A 13,012-nucleotide genomic window follows, 5' to 3' on the forward strand; every position below is an offset into this window, starting at 1 on the left:
GTGTGACAATAGCGAGTGAATATTCGCTATTGTCATACGGATCCTCCTCCTGGCCAATCAGGAAGTGGGTCTGAGACCTGTTTCCCGATTGGCCGAAAGGAGAAGCCATGCCAATGGCCATGGAGGAGGAGGGAGGAGACGCAGAAGACTGAGGGGGAAGAAGCCGAAGCCGCCGCCGCCGTCGTTTGCTGCTGCTGCCTCCCTCCACAAATCCAGGCAGGGTAAGTGAGCCAGCGACGGGGGGGGGGGGCGTCTATGGTGTGCGGCCTGGTGTGGTCCAGGGGGGGGGGTGTTGGTATGGTGCGGTCCGTCTGCCGCCCCCCCCCCCCCCGGTCCATGGAGCACAAGCCGCCACTGGTGTACCTACAAACTAAAGAGAAGGTTCACTGATCCAATTGGTTGAAGGTCAGTAGGAACCTTTTTTAATCCTCCCTGAACTTTCCTGGTGTGCAGAATGGGTCACTCCTCTGAAACATTCAGCAGTCTGTGTACAGCAAAGCTTTAGCTAACCAGCTCTCAACACAACAAGCTTATAAAAAAAAAAAAAATTGAAATGCAACATTTCATATTTTTCAGCCTACCAATTAAAAAATATAGTTTTTATTTAGTCCTTCATTTAAAAATATGTACACAACAGTATACATTACCTTTACAATCTGTGAAGATATTATGGCACAGCTAGTGAACAGGCACACTGGAATATTTCATGCAATTTGCCCTCAAGGGCATTACCCTCAAGGGTTGTATGAATAGATCATTTAATATTCTGAATGCCGGATATGCATATTGGATTTAAAATAGGTATATAAAAATGTATTTTACCAAACTAAAATCTTTCTCTTATTTAACAAATATACCATCAACTAAAGTCTAAACTTCAGTGTTCCAGTTTGAAGGCTTTGTATAACCCTGACCTGTAGATATGTCTGGCACATAAGATAACACTTTCCAACAGGTGTGACTATTCCTCGTTTTTACTCTGGAATTGGACCCAGTAATAGGGCACCTTCTATTTTGGAACTAGGTGATAGAACGAGCTACAAAAAGATAAAGATAGAATCACATAACTGAAAAAAAACAAAAAAACAAACAGAAATAAAGGTGTAAAGACTGAGCTAGACTGCCAATAATGGGATAAACGTGTAGCAGCTAAAGTTCTTACTTTCAGTTCCTTGGCATATGCACTCATCGGCCACTTTATTAGGTACACCTGTTCAATTGCTTGGTAACACAAATTGCTAATCAGCCAATCACATGGCAACAACTCGACATAGTGAAGACAACTTAGGGCACTTTCACACGGGTGATCCGATCAGATCCACCTGTCAGTTTTTTGGGCGGATCTGATCGGATCCTCCATGCAGCTCTATGGGGCAGCGGATGTCAGCGGAGACACCTCCGCTGACATCCGCATCCGATCCTGTCCGTGAAATCTGGACGGATGGAAACCCTATTTTTCCATCCGTTCAGTAATCGGATCGGATCGGATCGCGGTCCGCTCTCATCCGATCCCCCATAGAGGGCAGCGGGGGCTGTGACACCTCCCTCTCCGCACTACAAGTGGAGACGGAGCTGTCATCCGCCGGCTCAGCGGGGATCGCGGATCGATGCCCGCTGAGCAACACGGATCCGCCTACGGAGGCGGACCGTGTGAAAGAGGCCTTACTGAAGTTCAAACCGAGCATCAGAATGTGGAAGAAAGGGGATTTAAGTGACTTTGAACGTGGCATGGTTGTTGGTGCCAGACGAGCTGGTCTGAATATTTCAAAAACTGCTGATTTAGAGGAATTTTCACGCACAACCATCTCTAGAGTTTAAAGAAAGGTCAGAAAAAGAGAAAATATCCAGTGAGCGGTAGTTGTGTGGACGAAAATGTCTTGTTGAGGGCAGACTGGTTCAACATAATAGAAAGGCAACAGTAACTCAAATAACCACTCATTACAACCAAGGTATGCAGAATACCCTCTCTGAATGCACAACACTTTGAACCTTGCAGCAGATGGGCTACAGCAGCTTTAGACCTCACCGGGTGCCACTCCTGTCAGCTAAGAACAGGAATGCACAGGGTCACCAAAATTGGACAATAGAAGATTTGAAAAATGTTGCCTGGTCTGATGAGTCTCTATTTCAGCTGCGACATTCAAATGGTAGGGTCACAATATGGCGTAAACAACATGAAAATATGGATTGTATCCTTAGTACCAATTGAGCATTGTTTAAATGCCACGGCCTACCTGAGTATTGTTCCTGGCCATGTCCATCCCTTTATGACTACAGCGTACCTATCTTCTGATGGCTACTTCCAGCAGGATAATGCACCATGCCACAAAGCTTAAATCATCTCAAACTGGTTTCTTGAACATGACAATGAGGTCACTGTACTCCAATGGCCTCCACAATCACCAGATCTCAATCTAATAGAGCACCTTTGGGATGTGGTGGAACTTGAGATTTACAACATGGATGTGCAGCCGACAAATCTTCAGCAACTGCGTGATGCTATCATGTCAGTATGGATCAAAATGTCTGAGGAATGTTTCCAACACCTTGTTGAAACTATGCATGAATAATTAAGGCTGGTTCTAAAGGCAATAGGGAGTCCAAGCCGGTACTAGCAAGCTGTACCTAATAAAGTGGCCGGCGAGTGTAAATCAGGTGTGGTACAACTGATACTGACCAATCAGGAAATAACATTTATATGTCTAAAGATATACTTAGATACTGGACTAGGCTTTCCCTAGTCTGTATATGCTGCATTTCATTCATATTTTCATCCTGTAATCCCAAGGCCCACAGGTCAATACCAACTGCATTGAGATGAATTCCATCCCCTCTCAGGTACAACCATGTGTCCGTCTCCAGCTCCACATGCCTAACCACTAATCCACCATTCCGAGCAATGAATTTTCCCACCTCCTTATTCACCTTTAACAGGGCATTATTCAACTTCTCCACCGACCTGGCCCCTCTCTATGCAGTGCAGGCCACCATATCTGACCATACTATGATCATGTCAGGGAAGGAAGACCTAAGTAACAGGAAGTCCAGTTTCACATCCCTAATGAGTTCCCTCATGAAACGTAGACCTAAGTTGTTCCCACCAGCATGTAAGACCAAAACATCTGGTGGTCTGTCCAGCCAGGCAAATTGGTGAACCTCAGGTAAGACTCTCTGCCAGAGTATCCCTGGCAACCCAATCCATCTAACAATGCCCTCCTCTCTGGATCGCTGTGGTAATCTGTGACAGAATGGCGGTCTGCCTTGCTTACATAGGCAGACTGCCGTACTGTCTCTATGGGGAGCGATCGCGGGTGGCCGGCGCGTCCCCACTGGCTATTAGCACGTCGTTTCGCATAATAAAGCTGACCTGCCGGGATATATGTGCGGCGGCTGGTCGGCAAGTGGTTAAAGGAGCTGCAGGAATATCTGCCAAGTACAGGCTGTGTGGTGTACATGTGACACCAATCTTCCGTATTCTTCATATGTCCGAGCTATGGGGTAGAGTGGCAAGACTGGAGCCTTTTCTTACGAAGAAAAACATCAAAGCCTGGCTAAATTTTGCAAAAACACATCTGAAGTCTCCCAAAAGCATGTGGGAAAATGTGTTATGGTCTGATGAAGGGTGAACTTTTTGGCCATAATTCCAAAAGATAGGTTTGGAGAAAAAACAATTCTTTCCTTTGATAATGTTTGATGAAACGAAACGCGTCAGTTTACATCTTACTGGCCTGTTTTGAATTTATCATGCTGTTTACTTATGGATGTCTGTAAGTACATGTCCTTTTTTAAATAAAACGTATCATAGCAGTTTTACACTATGTACTTTCGTTTGGCTTGCTTATATGGTCATTGAATGCGGAGTTCACCTTTTCACATCCACCTGTGTCTGTGAGACCTTCAGTATCCTTCCTGTGAACAGCCGTTTAAGAGGAATCCATATTTTTACCTGCTATGCTCTGATGACCTGTCTACTGTATGGTATTACAGGTCCATAACTTCTGGTAAGAGTGTCCAGACGTTACTTCTCTTGGTGATGGTACACCACATAATCCAGTTGATTATTCTCTTCACGGATCCCATCCTTTTGCACGTGGAGGATATCCACAAAAAACCTGCTTAGCCTGTATGCTGTATAGTAGTATAGGCCCACGCTATCTGGTAAGCATATATATTATCAGTATCTTCCCTATGGTGACGAGACTCATACATTGCTGGTGGATTTCAGTATCTTCTCAGGAAGATTTATTTTATTTGGTCGTTTTTATGTTATTTGACAAAATTAATTTTTGTTTCTGGTAATTGCATATTTTACCTCTATACCTGGTGATGGGCTGATTTTGGTCACTGTATCTCACTCTGGTTAATTAGTCTTTGTGAATATTCAGTATTCCAAATACTTTCAATATATTTTTTATTTTTGATGACAAATGTGCATGCCTTTAGTGATACTTTATTGTATCACACTATATATATTTCCTTTTTTTTTTGCTGCTTACAACAATCTGGTTTAAATGGGGGATTCCTCCTCCTCTGCTCTTTAAGGACCACACATCCAGGAAACACTATCCGATGACATTGTCTTCAGAGACCAGAGACATCTTACATCAACCCTGTGGTCTGATTGACTTGCTTACCGTATGGTAGTGTACGTCCACTCGTTCTGGTAAGCATATTCATTTACTACCACAACGGAGAACAAGATATTTACAATTCCATCTTTTTTTCACATATCTATTTGGACTTAAGATATATATATATATTTTTTAATATATATTTTTTTCTCTTTTTAATATTGGTAGTCTAACAGTGATTCATCTCATTTATGAATTAATTTGATGGGACGTTTCAACATATGGACTTTATTCATTTATGTTTTCATATGGGACTCATTCCAGTCACTTACTCAAAGTATTTTTTATGATTATTTCGTGTTATACACTTGATATATGAACAGTTCCAGTTCATTCCTTCTTTAATAGCGCTGCACTTTTTAGATTTTATTTTTTTCACCAATTTTTTGTCAGTTGGTAGTGCTAGCAGCTCCCCTGGTGGTTAGTGCGGTATTTACACTTCTTTATATTCTAGAGAAAAAAACAACACTGCACATCACCAAAAGAACACCATACCCACAGTGAAGCATGGTGGTGGCAGCATTGTGCTTTGGGTCATCTGTAACAGGATGAAGAGGGAGTTATGGACAGTTCAAAATACCAGTCAATATTGATACAAAACCTTCAGGCTTCTGCTAGAAAACTGAACATGAAGATGAGCTTCATCTTTCAGCATGACAATGACCCAAAGCATACATCCAAATCAACAAAGGTATGGCTTCACCAGAAGAAGATTAACGTTTTTTGGAATGGCCCAGCCAGAGCCCAGACCTGAATCCGATTGAAAATCTGTGGGGTGATCTAAAGAGGGCTAAGCACAGGAGATGACCTCACAATCTGACAGATTTTTGAAAAGAAGAGTGGGCAAATATTGCCAAGTCAAGATGTGCCATGTTGATAGACTCATACCCAAAAAGACTGAGTACTGTAATAAAATCAAAAGGTGCTTCAACAAAGTATTAGTTTAAGGGTGTGCACACGTATGCCACCATATTATTTTAGTTTTTTATTTTTACTTCCCTCCACCTAAAATATTTCAGTTTGTTGTTCAACTGAGTTGTACAGTTTATAGGTCACATTAAAGGTGGAAAAGGTTCTGAAATTATTTATCTTTGTCTCATTTTTTCACATCACAGAAACCTGTCTCAGGCCACTCACAGCGCCGGAGCCGCTGAACCCGGAAGAGACGCCGAGGGATCATGTCCGCTCCCACAGCGGTGTGTGGGGGTCCGTGTCAAGGCTTCGTTCTAAGGTAAGTATTTCATAATGAGCTAGTATGCGATGCATACTAGCTCATTATGCCTTTGTCTTGCAGGGGATTTTTTTTTTTCATTAGAGTATACTACCGCTTTAAATACTGTTATCCATCAACCCTCAGGGGTCTATGTTTCAATTTTTGTATACATTGACCCCTGAGGGTTGGTGGTTAACAGGAGTGTATGTGTTAAAAGAGAAGTGTGGAATCCAAAAATAAATTAATATTCATACTCACCTACATGGCTGCAGCAGTCCCCCGTTGGCTCTACACCAAGAACCGAGCAAAGACTGCTGATCAATCAGTTCTCCGGTTCGCTCTGAGCACGAAGCGTGACGGTCAGTCTCCAGCTCTCTGCTCTGCCCCTCCAGCACTAACTGGAGCGCTGGACAGTGCTGGGATGGGAGCTCAGGCTCTCAGCGGTATGCTGAAATGCAGAGCCAGCTGCTTGTTAGGCATCTGGGCCGATCCCGATATTATTGCTATGCATAGACCCTTTAGTGCATTATATAGTTGTATAGCAGTGTTTCTTGGGTTGCTGATGTGTTTTGTGATGGGCAGTGTACTGAGTTGCCATGACTGTGCTGTAAAAGCAGTCTAGTTTGTCGAAGCAAAAAATCAGTGGTGAGTGATATAGAAAACTTTATCTGTGATTTAAATTGTGTACTATAATCTGAAATGTAGCCTATAATGTGAATGTTTCAAAGAGCCTTTAATTCTATCTGATTGAATTAGAATAAATATTCCTCAAGGTTTTGAGGTGACCTAGTGCTAGGAAAAAAAAAAAGTTATACTCAAACAATAAAAGTATGGGAATACAACTTTTTTTTAAAAACTTTTCTTAAATGCTGAAAGGCTCTGGGTGGGGCTAGGTGTCATTTTGGGGGTTTGGGGTTCTGTCAGAGGTTGGATTGCTTTGCAGCTGACTTGGTGGCCTTGTAGAGAATGAGGTTTCTGAAGCGAGCCAGGGGACCTTGTGAGGGCTGAGGTCTCTCTGGAGGTGGTTGGGGGTCTCTCCAGGAGGCTGGAGGGGGGGGGGGGTAGAAAGAAACACTGTGGGAGACTGAAGGGCACTGCAGGAGCTGGTGTGCCTTGTAGGAGGTTGGGGGCCACCATGGGAAAATTTTGGGGGCACTATGAAGGGCTTTAAGCTGTTTAGAGGGCTAGGGGGCACTGCCAAGGTCTGGTGGCACTGGAGGAGGTTAGGGGATCTGAAGAGGTCTGGAAAGAAAAGGCTGGAGCCCAGCAACAAGCCAAGACCTGATGGATGAGAAACACAGTACTACACTTTGAGCTTTCTCTTTGTCAGTCCTGTGGGCTGACAAGTCATAGCGCCCATGGCTGTTAGGATACCTGAACAGTGGCTGCATCTGATAGGCTGCAGCTACTGCTCATCTTGCAATTTTGCTCCTGGCTCCTTCAGTTTTCAGATCGAAGAATACCTGATTGAGTGGTGCAAACAGATCCAACACAGCTTGAGATTTGCCTTGGTATGACCAACTTTAGTATCAATGTTCACTTCTCAACAGCATACAGAACAGTCACTGCCAATGCATGACCAATTTTAAATTGCAGCTGTCGCATAACAACTTAAGCTAAAATAATGATTTCATAACATCTGAAGGACATTTGAACTATAAAATATTTCCTTTTTATTCCTGGAGTTTTTTTTCTGAATAAGTGCTCCCAGCCAATACATAAATAAATATTCATGTACTCTAAAGGCAGTCTTTCCCATCTTCCAGTGCCTGCAGGCACAGCTTCTACATTAAGCAATGGTGGGTTATCTCAGGGGAAGTAAGCAAGGTGATTTATTCTGATCACTATATCCCTCAAAAATACTATAGTCATGTAGAACTGTCTTGAATGTGCCCTAACGTTGAAAGATCCTTGCCAAATCCATATGAAAATAGTCAGATCAGTAAACTATCATCTATAAAGTGTAAATGGTATCCTGCAATTTGTCCCATTTATTACAACAATAAAATTTATTTCTGTTACAAGGCACATTGAAAGTCTTTACAAAAGTTTTTGTTTTTTCATGTAATGTTAAAAAAACAAACCTGGTGAAATGAAAAAAAGCCAAGAAGAGGGGTTAATTGGGGCTAATTAAGGGTAAAACCACCTTTATTTTCAATAAAACCTAACTACTTTCTGTGTTCCTCATTTTTAGGGCCCCTTTCACACTATCCGTCGGACGGACTCCGTTTATCTCAGCGGGGGATCGATCCGCCGATGCCCCGCTGAGCAGGAGGATGACAGCTGTGTCTCCGCTCTCTGTGTGGAGACACAGCTGTCAGTTCCCCATGCATCTCTATGGGGGAATCGGATGGGAACAGACCGTCGGTCCTTTCCCATCTGATCCGCTGGACGGATGGAAAATAGGGTTTCCATCCGTCCAGATTTGACAGATCAGATCGGATGTCAGCGGACATGTCTATGCTGACATCTGATGCCCCATAGGGATGCATGGGGGGACCGTTCAGATCCGCTAAAAAAACTGACAGGCGGATCTGAACAGTCCGCCTGTGTGAAAGGGGCCTAAAGTATAACTAAAGCCAAAGTGGAGTAGAGAGAGGGATTAGAACACCTGTCTGTTTTTTTTTTCTTATCTCTATCCCTGTTAGGGAGATTCACCTTCTTTTATTTGTCCTGGTGACCTTTATCACTGAGAGTGAAAGAAAATCCTAAATTTTGAATGGTCACAGAAAGAGGGGAAATCTTGCACTGAGATCACCAGTTCTGGTGACAACCAGGGATTCCCTCATTATGGGGGGAGGGGTCCTTAGATTTCCTGTTATGGCTATGGGACAGGAAGTGAGGAGAAATCTCCCCAATTGGACACAGATGGCACAAAAAACCTTTACAGGGGTTATAACCAGTGTTCCCTTTAAGGTGCGCGCGTGCGCGGACGCGCAGTGGAAATTACGTCCCGCGCAAGCACCTAGTTAGACGGCGCAGCCGCAGACGGAGCGGCCAGGGAGCAGAGCGTGCACCCCCCGAGAGCACGCCCATCGTGTGACAATAGCGAATGAAAATTCGCTATTGTCATACGGATCCTCCTCCTGGCCAATCAGGGAGCGGGTCCTCCCGCTTCCTGATTGGCCGAAAGGCCAACTTCATGCCATTGGCCGAGGAGGAGGCGCCGGGACTCGGGAGGATGGAGACGCGGGAAGCTGGAAGCCGGGGACTGAAGACAGAGTGCCGTGACCGTCCGTGAGGTAAGTGCACGGGGTCGCGGGGGGGCATTGCTGTGGCACTCTGCAATTTATTGGGGGCATTGCTGTGGCACTCTGCAGTTTATTGGGGGCATTGCTGTGGCACTCTGCAGTTTATTGGTGGCATTGCTGTGGCACTCTGCATTTTATTGGGGGCATTGCTGTGGCACTCTGCATTTTATTGGGGGCATTGCTGTGGCACTCTGCAGTTTATTGGTGGCATTGCTGTGGCACTCTGCAGTTTATTGGGGGCATTGCTGTGGCACTCTGCAGTTTATTGGGGGCATTGCTGTGGCACTCTGCAATGTATTGGGGGCATTGCTGTGGCACTCTGCATTTTATTGGAGGCATTGCTGTGGCACTCTGCATTTTATTGGGGGCATTGCTGTGGCACTCTGCAGTTTATTGGGGGCATTGCTGTGGCACTCTGCAGTTTATTGGGGGCATTGCTGTGGCACTCTGCAGTTTATTGGGGGCATTGCTGCGGCACTCTGCAGTTTATTGGGGGCATTGCTGTGGCACTCTGCAGTTTATTGGGGGCATTGCTGTGGCACTCTGCAGTTTATTGGGGGCAATGCTGTGGCACTCTGCATTTTATTGGGGGCATTGCTGTGGCACTCTGCAGTTTATTGGGGGCATTGCTGTGGCACTCTGCAGTTTATTGGGGGCATTGCTGTGGCACTCTGCAGTTTATTGGGGGCATTGATGTGGCACTCTGCATTTTATTGGGGGCATTGCTGTGGCACTCTGCATTTTATTGGGGGCATTGCTGTGGCACTCTGCAGTTTATTGGGGGCATTGCTGTGGCACTCTGCAGTTTATTGGGGGCATTGCTGCGGCACTCTGCAGTTTATTGGGGGCATTGCTGTGGCACTCTGCAGTTTATTGGGGGCATTGCTGTGGCACTCTGCAGTTTATTGGGGGCAATGCTGTGGCACTCTGCATTTTATTGGGGGCATTGCTGTGGCACTCTGCAGTTTATTGGGGGCATTGCTGTGGCACTCTGCAGTTTATTGGGGGCATTGCTGTAGCACTCTGCAGTTTATTGGGGGCATTGCTGCGGCACTCTGCAGTTTATTGGGGGCATTGCTGTGGCACTCTGCAGTTTATTAGGGGCATTGCTGTGGCACTCTGCAGTTTATTGGGGGCATTGCTGTGGCACTCTGCAGTTTATTGGGGGCAATGCTGTGGCACTCTGCATTTTATTGGGGGCAATGCTGTGGCACTCTGCATTTTATTGGGGGCATTGCTGTGGCACTCTGCATTTTATTGGGGGCAATGCTGTGGCACTCTGCATTTTATTGGGGGCATTGCTGTGGCACTCTGCAATTTATTGGGGGCAATGCTGTGGCACTCTGCAGTTTATTGGGGGCAATGCTGTGGCACTCTGCAGTTTATTGGGGGCATTGCTGTGACACTCTGCAATTTATTGGGGGCATTGCTGTGGCACTCTGCAGTTTATTGGGGGCAATGCTGTGGCACTCTGCAGTTTATTGGGGGCATTGATGTGGCACTCTGCAATTTATTGGGGGCAATGCTGTGGCACTCTGCAGTTTATTGGGGGCATTGATGTGGCACTTTGCAGTTTATTGGGGGCATTGCTGTGGCACTCTGCAGTTTATTTGGGGCAATGCTGTGGCACTCTGCAATGTATTGGGGGCATTGCTGTGGCACTCTGCATTTTATTGGGGGCATTGCTGTGGCACTCTGCAGTTTATTGGGGGCATTGCTGTGGCACTCTGCAGTTTATTGGGGGCATTGCTGTGGCACTCTGCAGTTTATTGGGGGCATTGCTGTGGCACTCTGCAATTTATTGGGGGCATTGCTGTGGCACTCTGCAGTTTATTGGGGGCATTGCTGTGGCACTCTGCAATGTATTGGGGGCATTGCTGTGGCACTCTGCAGTTTATTGGGGGCATTGCTGTGGCACTCTGCAATTTATTGGGGGCAATGCTGTGGCACTCTGCAGTTTATTGGGGGCAATGCTGTGGCACTCTGCATTTTATTGGGGGCAATGCTGTGGCACTCTGCATTTTATTGGGGGCATTGCTGTGGCACTCTGCATTTTATTGGGGGCAATGCTGTGGCACTCTGCATTTTATTGGGGGCATTGCTGTGGCACTCTGCAATTTATTGGGGGCAATGCTGTGGCACTCTGCAGTTTATTGGGGGCAATGCTGTGGCACTCTGCAGTTTATTGGGGGCATTGCTGTGACACTCTGCAATTTATTGGGGGCATTGCTGTGGCACTCTGCAGTTTATTGGGGGCAATGCTGTGGCACTCTGCAATGTATTGGGGGCATTGCTGTGGCACTCTGCAGTTTATTGGGGGCATTGCTGTGGCACTCTGCAATGTATTGGGGGCATTGCTGTGGCACTCTGCAGTTTATTGGGGGCATTGCTGTGACACTCTGCAATTTATTGGGGGCATTGCTGTGGCACTCTGCAGTTTATTGGGGGCATTGCTGTGGCACTCTGCAGTTTATTGGGGGCATTGCTGTGGCACTCTGCAGTTGATTGGGGCAAGCTGGTCACTCTGCATTGACGTCCCCCCTCCCCCCCCCCCCCATTGCTCAATCTAAAGGTTTGCGCTCAGAAATTTTTTTATTTGCTCAGCACAGTAAAAAATTAGAGGGAACATTGGTTATAACCCTTCCTTACTCTATCCAAGATTAAAGCAAAAATATTGTCTATAGTTATACTTTACCAATGTAGCAGTAGACTAGTACTGGGCAGCTGTATATGTCCTTAGTTTTCAGATCTCATAGTCTAAATGACATACCAATAAAAAAAAAAAAATTTAACTCCTGTGCTACCAATATATTTAAACCATGCTCACACAAATCATTGTGTATCAAAATGATGTGAAAATATATATGTGTATCAACAACATATAAGGTAAAAATACAGCTGCCACAAACACCAATTATGTTCCCACAATAAAAGATAAAAGTATTTATACTGAAAGTGCTGCACTGCTGATAACTAATAGATCAATATTCTATCAATGTGCCACTTTACAAATAACTCATCAATAAAAGAATACTAATAAAAGTGAATCCTATAGCAATGAATAATAATCCAAATGATATATAATGCTTGAACCAATAAAAAACAGATGTAAATGTCTCAAAAATAAAGCAAATTAAAATAAATAAAATGGTGTCCGGTGTATTATTCCTTCAGTTCTCTGTTCGATTACTGAAAATCCCCACACATGATGTGAAGCCAAAGGGTGCGCTTACTAATAGGTGAAATGGTGCCACCACAAACTCCCACAAAGCTCAGCCTAATTTAATGACCTGCATGCACCACAAGGTCAAGAAACGCTTGTGTAAATGGCCAACAGGGTTACCGATGTCCTTATGGTAATAGCATCATGGCCTCCTCTCCACTGGGGTCTCTGTTGGTGCACTCACATGTACATCCAGGAAAGCACAGGGGTAAGGGTCCCTTTAAGGTTATGGGTTTGTTGATGAGGTCATAGCATGTCACTCATGTTGAAAGCAAAATGAAAAGTAACATTCCATAGTGTACTATTTTTAAAACAATGCCAATTGTATTAAAGTGCTACTAAACCCAGGACCCTGCATTCACTATATCTGGTCTCCCACGGTTAACAGAACATGGAAATGCAACTTTTTTTTTAGTAAATATAAACTGCTAAATTCCTTTCCTCATCAGCAGTATATAACAGTCTTGTGACTAGGGATGATCGAACGGTTCGGGTCGACCATCGGTTCGGCCCGAACATTGGGTGTTCGAGGTTCGGCCGAATTTAGAACTTTTTTCCCAAAAAGTTCGGAATTCGGCAACCAGAACCGCCCAAAATGCAATGCTTCAGGAAATGGGCTTTAGAAGCCTGTGATTGGACCAGAACCATTAGCAAAAGCCAATTGAGGGGGCAGGAGAATGCTAGGAATGTGATT

Source organism: Pelophylax lessonae (genome assembly GCF_965119305.1).
Source record: "Pelophylax lessonae genome assembly, chromosome: 2".
Classification (NCBI taxonomy): domain Eukaryota; kingdom Metazoa; phylum Chordata; class Amphibia; order Anura; family Ranidae; genus Pelophylax; species Pelophylax lessonae.